Source organism: Apium graveolens, chromosome 5 (genome assembly GCF_009905375.1).
Source record: "Apium graveolens cultivar Ventura chromosome 5, ASM990537v1, whole genome shotgun sequence".
Taxonomy (NCBI): domain Eukaryota; kingdom Viridiplantae; phylum Streptophyta; class Magnoliopsida; order Apiales; family Apiaceae; genus Apium; species Apium graveolens.
In genome coordinates, this window is record NC_133651.1 from 90,103,378 (window position 1) to 90,114,410 (window position 11,033).

General features: G+C 35.9%; 1 non-coding gene across 1 annotated transcript; it reads right to left on the reverse strand.

The window, feature by feature from the left end:
- Window positions 1-5,430: 5,430 nt before the first annotated feature.
- LOC141663387 (small nucleolar RNA R71) lies at window positions 5,431-5,537 on the reverse strand. Its single transcript, XR_012551461.1, has one exon. It is a non-coding gene; the product is annotated as a small nucleolar RNA R71 (small nucleolar RNA).
- Window positions 5,538-11,033: the final 5,496 nt, after the last annotated feature.

The following is an 11,033-nucleotide window of genomic DNA, read 5'->3' on the forward strand; positions in this document are numbered from 1 at the left end:
ACTTGATAGTCTTGTTGATATTGCGAGTGCTTTGAAGCACTGTACCCTAAACCTTGATTCCAGTTATTGATCTTGAGTCGTAACCTGATTCTTTCTATACCATTGATTGTTGTATACCCAAACACGAACCTCAAGTATACGATCCTACTCCACAAATACATACAAACTAAATACTAAACACTAAACCAGATTGCTTACACAATTAAATCTTTGTATTTTATGCTTTGAAAGACCAAATCCTTGAAACCCTGAAACATTAATTCCTTTGTTATCCAATTCTTTCATTACCCAACATCCAAACTTTGAAATTACCTTATTGATCCTTACAAGGATTGAAACTCTTTCATTGTTAAACACTCATTGTTGTTAATGATTCTGGTTATTGATTATTATTGCTTATTTTGTTATTATGTTAGAATTGGATTGTTTTTATAAAATTGTGGACCAGATTCATGGTCAGACCATATAATGGTCAAGTTAGGCCAATGTGTGCCTTGGATCCAGTAGTTAGAGCAGTGTTGTGTGCTTTGCTCGGAGTTAGTGCGTGACTGATCAGCAGCCTAACCTTGGTTTTTAACATGAAAATATAATATCCAATTCTAAATCATAATCCATTGTTCACTTGATATCATAATCATGTTCACTTGATGATCATTATTCTCAGTTTTGTCATTGTGACTTGCTGAGCTAGTTAGCTCATTTGTGCGATATTGTTTCTGTTCTTTTCCAGTTAAGAAGGAACCAGTTGGTACCACGGATCCCCATTCCAGCGCGAGAGCTAGGGGTTCAGGTTGATTGAGCTGAGCTAGTAGGCTTCTTTTGGGATAATTTAAGTCTGTAAAAGTTTTTAATAATGTTTAATACTCAGTTTTGAGTTTGGAATAGTTGGGATTTGAACGGTATGTAATATAAGTAGATGTGTGGCTTGTGTGCATACTTTAACCTGTTGCGATCCGTGGTAGTTGATAAATAGGGTCACTGCATATTATTGTTATCTTTATTATTGTTATAAGCAGGTGATAAATAAAGTGTGTATGTGGACCCCAAACTTCTGACCCGGGTTTGGAGGGCGCCACACCGGGTCTTGTGAATGGAGGGTTAACAAAGCCAGCAGATCATGTTCAAGCTGACCTCTGGGAAACAACCAATAATATGGTAATCGCTTGGCTCACTCATAATGTTTCTCCATCTATTATGAAGTCTATTATGTTCATGACCAATCCTGCTGATATATGGTCTAATCTCGAAAAATGTTTTCAACTTACAAATGGGTCTAGAAAGTATAAAATTAACAAGGATCTTTATGAGTTAAAACAACAAAACTTGTCTATAAATGACTATTATACTGCTATGAGATCTCTTTGGAAAGAGCTTAATTCTTTGAACACCTTGCCTACTGTTCCCTCTGCAACTTCTGAAATTCAAAACCTTTTAGATACTATAGCTGCCCAACGAGAATAGGGTCCATTGTTTCAGTTTTTAAATGGTTTGATTGACATTTATAATACCCAACACAGTCTTTTTTTTTCTTACATCTCCTCTACCTTCTGTTGAAAATGTATCTGCAGCCTTACAACTAGAAGAAGCCCAGCGTGATCTTTTGCAAATAAACATGCTTGATTCTGACTCTATTGCTATATTTAGAAAAACTACGATTAGCAGAAACGATAAACCCATCATCTGCACTGTTTGTGGTGAAAAGGGCCACAAAGCTGATAAATGCTGGCATGCTATTGGGTATCCCAAATGGCACTCTCGCCATGGCCAAACACCACCCAAGCTTGGTGCTAGTATTCGTGCTAAGTCCTCAACACCAAGATGAAATTCTAGATCTCCATTCGGTCATGCTAAAGTTGCAGCTACAACTCAAGTGGCCTCAGATTCATCAGCCTTCACACCACAAAAACTTGCTCAATTAGCCCAGTTGATGCCCTAAATTGTTTCTCAGCAACGAGGTTCCGATACAGATGAAGAGCTTGAACAACCCTTTTCTAGCATGATGTCTTTGCACTCAAGTGTGAATGAGTCTCTTGATTCTTGGAAAATCGACTCTGGAGTAACGGATCATATGATATCGGACTTCACTCACCTCCTACAGCCTGTGCCTTTTGCTCCCTCAACTCAAATTAATCTTCCCACTGGAGCTAAAACACATATATCCCCCCGGGCACTGTAAAGTTGCACAAGACTCACATTGAAGAATGTTTTATACCTTCCATCCTTCCATCACAAGCTACTATCAGTACGCAAGATTGCTTCTGATAACAATTGCCATGTGCAATTTTACAGTACTCATTGTCTCATTGTAGATAATGTTACAAAGGAACTTAAAGGCGTGGGCGAAGCCTCTCAAGGTCTATACTACTTGGCGGATCATCTTTCTGGCCATATTCCTACCTCCTCGCTGCTTGGAGAGAAATTACATTCTCATCTTCCTCAAGGTTCTAGCTCGATAGCACTTGTAGCTGCTAGCGACACAGAGTTCAAGGATGTTTAAGAATTGGATAAATGGCATCATAGACTGTGGCACACCTCTGTAGCAAAATTGAAGCTCATACCATGTGTTCGACCTCATCTGCATCTGCCTACTAAAGTATGTGTCACTTGACCTCTTTCTAAATCCATAAAATTTCCTTTTCCAGTTAAGTGATTCTCATGTAAAAACTCCTTTTGAACTTATACATATAGACTTATGGGGACCGTATAAGGAGGTCACGAAGGGTAAGTATAAGCATATTCTGACTATTGTCGATGACAATACTAGGCATACATGGATTTATTTACTTGAGTTTAAGTCAGATGCTTTATCTGCTATAGAATTTGATGATTCGGCTTGTAAGTTGTTTTTTTGCTAAAAACGACATTGTACACCAGATATCTTGTGTGAGAAGGCCTCAACAGAATGCACGAGTAATAAGAAAGCATCCCCATATTTTACAAATTTCCAAATATTTGAGATTTCAAGTTGCCTTGCCTTTAAAATATTATGAAGAGTGTGTGATGACATCAGTATATTATTAATATATTGCCTACCCCTGTATTGGACAACAAGACTCCTTTTGAGTGTTTATTTGAAGAGGTGCCAGACTACAATGTGATGAAAATCTTTGAATGCCTTGCTTTTTCATCCAATCTCACTCACACTGTTGATAAATTTGCTCCAAGGGGGGGTCCCGTGTGTTTTCTTGGGCTATCCATCTCAACAAAAAGGGTATAGATTGCTCAATATTCTCACTATGCAGTCCTTTGTGTCCAGGGATGTACTATTTAGTGAATTAATCTTCCCTTTCAAATCAACTTCTAGCACAACCTATATGCAGCCTTTACCCCAAGCAAACCCATCTACACTGTTAAATGGCATTTATGTCCACTTAGAATGCTCTATAAAGGCCTGGATTGATGTTTTGTACTCAAATTATTTGTGTTTTTGATGTGTTTTGGTAGTACTATTTTGCATTTTGGGCATATATACGGGAACGAGGACATTTAGCATTGCTTTGATGCTAAAATGGTGTTAGAAAGGTGTCGTGAAGATTGCTCGTGGAAAGCCATCAAGAACCAGCAAAATAAAGAAGGCAAATTAAATTTTTTCCAGAAGGTTAGTGCGGCCGCACCGAAGATGCAGAAGGACAGCGCGCCCGCGCTGATGAAGTGCGCGGCCGCGCCGTGTCGGAATTTTAGAATTATTTTTCAATTAGAAGACTGTTTTCTGGGCTTCTGGCTTAATTGGTCTACTATTTAAAGACAACTTAAAGACGTTTTTCATAACAGAGCTTAAGGAGAAGACATCGAGAAGACCTATAGCACAAATACAACCAAGGCGAAGAATATCTAGTTTATTCTTGTGATTCTTTGTTTTAAGTTGTAATCTTGGATGCTCGTTTCTTTTTTTATTGAACCTAATACTCTTGTTTAACCTACTTTTTTTATTATTCATTTTATAAGGACCTAGTTATTATACCATGCTTTCATCCGAACCCATGGTGATGATGAGTTCGGTTATGAACTAATCGTTGTCGTGGGATTCTAGCGGACTTACTTATGGATTTCAATAGTTAATATGTTTTGATACCTTAGTGTGTGGTGTTTATATGACATCCTACTATTGGTTGTGCTTATTCGTCTTATGAGTGTCGCGAACTTATAAGATAGTATGTTAATTTCTAATGAAGCGACAGTAAATTTAGAGGTTTAGAACTTGCCATGCTAGCATAGGTTCATGTATTTGTTATGCATGATTCATAGGTAATTTTAACCATCTTACTTGCCCTATGTAATCACGATAGATAACTTGCACATTAAACCGTTATGTTGTTAAAATCTATAGACATATAGGGTCTCAACATAATTGGTGTCCATTCAGCTTTATCTCTTTTGTGGATGTCTGGTAGTAGGGTATTCGTACAAAGAAAGTTGGCGCTTACTAGTTTCATGTTTTCTGATTAGTGTCATCACCATTGCATGCTAAGGATAAGAACAAAAAGGCTATTGAGTGAAGTAGTAATGAAGTTAGAATCCCATGTTTGTGTGATATAAGTAAGTCAACCTTTTAATCTCTTAGTTAATTGCATGTTAGTTAATAATCTTAGTTATAAACAAAACCAAATTGTTATCATCTTGGCATTGAATAATAACCATACCATTGTTGCATAAGTACATTAATAAAATTAACGTAAACTAGTCTCTGGGGAACGAAGTAGAAATAATTCTATATTACTTGCGATCACGTATACTTGCGTGAATATCTGCGCGTGTTTCCATCCTAAAAAGTTTTTGGCGCCGCTGTCAGGGACTCGGTGTTAATTTTTAGTTTATCTATTTGTCATCAGTGGTCGTTAAAGTTCATTTACTCGAATATTGTTACTTACTTGGGTACTTGTTGTATTTCAGGTACTCTAGAGATCGTGTATGCATATGCGTTCTCGATCTCGCAAGAGAACACTGGATAAAGCGGAGGAAGTAGTTGAAGAAGTTCTTGTTGAAGAGAAGGTTGGGGAAGTTTTTGTTGAGGAGAAAATTGAAGAAGAAGCTCTAGTCATAATGGGAGATCAAGCAGCAAATCATAAGGCTTTGATGGACTATTCTAAGCCGAAGATCAATGATATATAGTCCAGCATTATCAGGCCATCCATCGCGGCTAACACCTTTGAAATCAAGTTGAGCACGATTCAGATGATACAAAATTCAGTTCAGTTTGGGGGTTCTCTTATAGAAGATCCCAACATGCACATCAGAGATTTTATCGAGATCTGCGACACTTTCAAGTTCAATGGAGTTACTGAAGATGCTATTAAGCTGAGGCTTTTCCCATTATCTCTGAGGGATAAGGCTAAGTGTTGGTTACATTCTCTACCATCAGGCTCCATTACTACTTGGGAGGATCTTGCTCAGAAGTTTCTCACTAAATTCTTCCTTATGGTAAAGACAGCTGCAATCAGAAATGCTCTTACGTAATTTACGCAGCAACCTGGAGAATCTCTGTGTGAAGCTCGGGATCGTTACAAAGAGATGCTTAGAAAGTGTCATCATCATGGAATGCCTGACTGGATGATCATTAACTGCTTTTATAATGGGTTGGGTGCAACTTCTAGACCCATGCTTGATGCAGCATCAGGAGGAGCCTTATGGGCTAAAAGCTATGATGAAGCTTATGAATTGATTGAACTGATGGCTACTAATGAATACCAGAACCCAACTCGGAGAATACCTCAAGGCAAGGTAGCAAGAATTCTAGAAGTGGACACAGCTACTACTATAGCTGCTCAACTTCAGGCTTTGACGATGAAGGTGGATTCTTTGGCTAATTTTGGAGTTAATCAGATCACAAGTGTCTGTGAGCTTTGTGCTGGTGCGCATGAGACGGAGCAGTGTGTTATTTCTAGTGAATCAGCTCAGTTCGTGAGCAACTTTTATAGATCGCAACAACCAGCTCCAGCCACCTATCATCCCAACAACCGCAATTATCCTAACTTCAACTAGAGCAACACTCAGAATGCAGTGCAACAGCCTTATCAGCTGTATGCAGCTAGGCAATACAACCCTCCTGGTTTTCAACAACCACAATATGCACCAAGACAACAACTCCAACTTCAGCAGCTACCAAAATCTAATGAAAAACCTGAATTGGAGGAGTTGAGACTCATGTGCAAGAGCCAAGCAGTTTCTATCAAGACCTTGGAGAATCAAATTGGGAATATTGTCAATACCTTGCTAAATCGATAACCTGGTACACTCCCTAGTGACACTGAAGTCCCAGGAAAAAGGGAAGCTAAGGAGAAGGTTACGACAATCACATTGAGGTTTGGGAAGGTTGCAAATCCCGAAAAATATCCAGTTCCATAAGTTGAAGTTATGGTTGAAGAATAAGTGTAGAAGGAAGCAAAAGTGGAACCAAGGAAGACAGCTGTTGTCAACACTCCTCCTGAGGGTAATACAGGGGAAAAACAAGTATATCCTCCACCTCCTTTTCCTAAGAGGCTGCAGAAGCAAAAGATGGATAAGCAATTTTCTAAGTTCTTGGAAGTTTTCAAGAAACTTCATATCATCATACCTTTCGCTGAAGCTCTTGACCAAATGCCTAGCTATGCGAAGTTTATGAAATGTATCCTCTCTCAGAAAGTGAAGCTCGACGACTTAGAGACTGTATGTTGGTGAGACTGCGTAGCTGTATGAACATTTACGTGATAACTCAACATGTACAACACTAGAACATGACAGGTTAATAATACTATGTCTACACAAGAAAGCAGAAGAAATGAAGACAAGGCAAATACAAAGAATCAGAAGATTAGAAGAAGGCTTGAAGTCTGTTTACAGGTCACTGAAAGAAGTTCATTAATATATTCATGCCTCAGTGAAGAATAAAGGTTAAAGACTTTTAGGGTTTCAAAAATATTGAAGATTCAGTGTATAAGTAAATTTCAGTGTATTGGCATTGGTTGAAGATAGACAGTGTATGAAGCATAGGAATCTGAAGAATTGAAGACATGGTATAGACAAAGGTTAAAGAAGACAGCTGCAGTCTTGAAGTTATACTCACTGACAAGAGTTCATTTATATGTTCAAGCGTCGGTGAAGAACAGTGAATGAAGTATTCAAGATTGTAGTAGCAATGAAGACGTTGTCTAAAAGTACCAGAAAGAATTCCATTGAAAGTACAGTTGTTCATTGACATTTAGTGTTCGAAGCAATAAAGTTGTTACAAGCTTAACAATTTAATCAAGGCCATAATACGAAGACTTGAATCGGGGTTAGTCGTCTGTGAACCAGACCAGTTGCACTAGGCGTCAATAGCTCGTGAAAGGAATCTGGGTATTATTTTTAGAAGAATTGTTAAGTTGAGGAACTTACTTGGATTGAACGTTTATTCAGTTAAAGTACGAGAAGAGGTGCGCAGGGTATACAGCTAAGCGGCTCGAGGGATTGGCGAAGCTCAAAGTTTAATTGATAAATTAAATAAATTTATTTAATGGACTTTAATATAATTTATTTAATAAACTTAAAATGATTTATTTTATAAACTTTAAATAAGTTTATTTTATAAATCTAAATTAGTTTATTTATATAAGTTATATTTAAGTTTATTTTATAAATTAAGTTATAATTTAAACTTGAATAAAAATAAAAAGAAATAATGGTCGCCAGTTAACTATATGGTCGCAGGTTGGAGTTGTGAAGAATATTTCTAAGGCAAAACCAACTTTGTAGTCGCATGTTAACTTCTTAGTCACAAGTTGAGTTTATTGGTCGCAGGTTGAGGACCTAGTCGCAACTTGAGTTCTTAGTCGCAGGTTGAGGACTTAGTCGCAAGTTGAGTTCTTAGTCGCAGGTTGAGGACTTAGTCGCAGGTTGAGTTCTTAGTCGCAGGTTGAGGACTTAGTCGCACGTTGAGGACTTAGTCGCATATTGAGTTCTTAGTCGTAGGTTGAGGACTTAGTTACAAGTTGAGTTCTTAGTCGCAGGTTGAGTTACTAGTCGCAGGTTAGCAAGCCCTTACTTCTCAACCATAACTTTATTGATTGATTCAATTAATTTTTGTGGCTCAATTTCAGCCACACATTTTAATTGAATAAAAAGTCAACACTACAATAACAGAAGAATAACGAGAAATTGTATTATTCTCTTCATCTTCTTCTCTCCCAAAAAGAGCTGATGATTTGCAGTAAAGAGATACAGAGGAGATATACACACAAATCCATATAACTTATTCTTCTCACCGGAGTAACGTTATAATTCCTGATTTAACTCTTGTATATTTATAGGGGCATTATAATCGTTACCCGGTAATTAAATCCTTGTACAAACAATAGCTAGAACATTGTATAGGATTTGATTTATAAATCTTTGTAGAAGCTAAGAACTTTGTTGTTCTTAGATTGTAGCCGGTTAATTTATTTACCGGAGTGTAGCAACACCCATCGCGGATTTATATACGAATATATATTTTCCCGAATATCTTGTTTTCCTCATTTTATTGTTCCAAACACTATTTCTCTCAAGAACACGAAACCACTAACCGAGCACTAAATTTTATATCCGTAAAAGATTCGAAAGAATTTTTTAATTTAGTGATTATCGTATTCAATCCCCCTTATACGATAATTCGGGACCTAACAATTGGTATCAGAGCTGACTGATTGATACACAAATTAGGATCCTTAAATTAATTTATTTTATTAATTTTTCATTTACATAAATTTATTTTGTAAATTTAATTTAGAAATTTAATTTAAAAATTTAATTTAAATAATTTTATTTTATGAACTTAATTTAAATGAATTTATTTTATAAATTTAACTAAATTAATTTAGTACTTAAATTTTAGTAAATAAAAATTCTTAATTTAATTAGTTTTGGTTCATCTTTTTTGCTGCCAAATTCGATATTTTTAGCTGCCAAATTGTACTAAGTTACACAGAAGTGAATTGGCTAGTTTTTAGTTAATTAAAAACCTGCCATTGTTTGGTTTATAGTTCATTCCGCAGCTTGGCAGGTAAATAAATGGATTTTATTTTGTTTGTTCTGTCAACCTGCGACCCCAAAGACTTGGTCACAGGTTGTAATTTATAAAAAAAACGAAGGCAGTAAAGCAGCCGTAGCTTAGAATTTGGTACACTACTGCTCAAGGTCACAGGTTACAATCCCTGTAGTCGCTAGTTACTACTTAACAATTCTGAAGCCCCATATATTTTTTATTTTTTCTGATTTATTTACTTTTTAAGAAACTTTAAAATTCTTATATTTAATTTTTTCTTAAATATTAATTTACGTATTATTTAATTTTTAAGAAAATTCAAAATTCTTGAAAATTAGATTTTTCGTAAATATTTATTTTTGATAATTTATTTTTTAAGAAATTTAAAACTTTTGGAAATTTAATTTTTTTTTAAATATTAAATTAAGGGTTCATAAGGTATTGGTAGAATTAAGATTCCTCTGGGCTTTTAAAGGTGATTTTAATCTTTTAAAGAAAACGAAGACCATGTGTTATTCAGACAGAAAATTCCCGAACATGGATTGTAAAGATAATGGTTTTCTTATTCCAATAAAGTTAAAGTTGAGTTCAAGACCTACAGAAGAAAATTGTGGAACTTCCTCAAAGGCTTACTCCATAGGATACCACTGGATTTTTAGATGCAGAAAAGGAATGAAATTTCTACACGTACAATTTTTCTCGAAAATTTTAAGACAACTCTATGATTCCAGATCATACAATCACATAGTGGTTTGTACCAATGCTACATTTATCTGGGAATCACAAAGATAAAAAATGAAGGAATTGTGGAGGTCAGAGAGAATAGTGGGGATATACAAATATCTCAGTTACATGAAGTAATGTTGGAACCTCAAGACAGAATGTAAGAGTTACTGATAGTTGAATCAGAGGAAGCTCAGGTAGAAGTACCTGAGGGATTGGACGTCAGGGCAGTGTTTCACATGTCAAGGAAGTTTAGTCGAATCGAATTCACAAGGAGTACTTATGCTATATCCAAGGATCAAGCTTATCTATTCCGAAGCAGAGACTTTTACGGATTCAGTTCAAGAGGTGGTTACAAGACTGAGATTGGGATATAAACAAGATTTGATAGCTATAGATATGACAAACAATATGTGTCAAGTAACTATCAGGGGTTTTGATATAACAGAACAAGAAGCTTGACAAACAAGGATGAGTTGGGATTCAGTTGAAGAGTTGAGACAAAGGTGGAATGTTTTATTAGGGAAGCAGCCAGTCAAAACTTATAGTGCATCTGGAAAGAGTTGGGATGGATCAGATGACGAGGATCATGAATATCTTACTTTCACAGCAATCTCTGAAGATGGTCCAACTCACATATCTCAGGTTTCAATTTCTTGAACCACTACAATATTTTGTTTTCAATATTCAATGCAAGATAAGATTTGAGTGTTTAAATGTTTAACACTCGCACAAGCATGATAACATCACACATAGATAATGCTGAACTAGTTCACTAGATTATTTTTCTGGTAACTAGGATTGATGTTTAACTTGTGCATGTTGCTTTAGATGATCTTAAATATGTGTTTGAATATTTGTTGAACATGATTAATTGCTTTAGTGAGATATATGTTTTCCAGTATATAAGACCTTTGTTTATGCTTATCTCCCGTATCCTATTACATTGTAACTTATTCATTTGACCTGAATTGTTTGTTAAGATGTATTAGTGTATAACTGGATTGAGATAGCTAGATGAGATACATCAACATGATGGGACTAGATAGAATTAGTGATTTATTTATTAATTCTATTTGTTCCATATCATGCCCGTCTTGCTTAATTCTTATGTGTAATGTTTCTGAATGAATGCCATGTATTCTTAATACAATGCTTACTCATTTCAATTCCATGAATGCATCTCTTAGTACTTGCATTAAATGTATAAAAAGCATGTTTAAGATTACAATAGGGCAAAGACTGCTAGTCCTCCTTATGTAAGGTTGGAACCATTTTCCCCTAGCCTAGAGAAAATTCTATCAAGGGTATTAAAATGGAGAAAATGGTCAGTCAA